Below are 624 nucleotides of genomic sequence, written 5' to 3' on the forward strand. Positions count from 1 at the left end.
ATGAATAAACTGAAAAGGGCATCACAGGGATTGCAAGAGTTAAAGGGACTCACGGAGTTTATATCCCCTATGTAAACAAACTACCCATTACAGTTTTTACACACATCCCCTCATTTTTTCCAGCCAATTAACCTACTATGCCTGCCCATGTACAAGATCACATTCGACTTTAAAACCTAAACAGATGGTGTGAATATCAGGAGATTTAAGTAGCACTGCTTACTCGAGTTTAAAGGGACATCTTGGTCACCTGGAGATACACACCGCCGTATATCATCCTTATAGCTAATAATTACAACTTACATCAGCCGACTACACCTCTCGATAATGACAGCAAACACTGATAAACACATGGGCATAAGAATTACCATAATATTATAGAAGTAGACTAACACCGTAAAGAATAAAATCTTCACTCACCTCCAGCATCTCTTAACGTTGCTCCCATAATGCAACAGTGACGTCACACTTCAAATTAAACATTTACTTATTAAATTTTAAGAAGAAAATTTCGTGAATATATTATCAGTCTTTTAAACATTAATTTTCGTGCAAACTGAATAGAGAGGTAAGTAAAGTGTTTCTTGTTAAATTAAAGATAACCCCATGAATCAGTGGCATCAT

This window comes from Coenobita brevimanus, unplaced genomic scaffold (genome assembly GCF_032717465.1).
Source record: "Coenobita brevimanus isolate Jiangsu-jjx unplaced genomic scaffold, ASM3271746v2 jjx.HiC_scaffold_1992, whole genome shotgun sequence".
NCBI classification, from domain to species: Eukaryota; Metazoa; Arthropoda; class Malacostraca; order Decapoda; family Coenobitidae; genus Coenobita; species Coenobita brevimanus.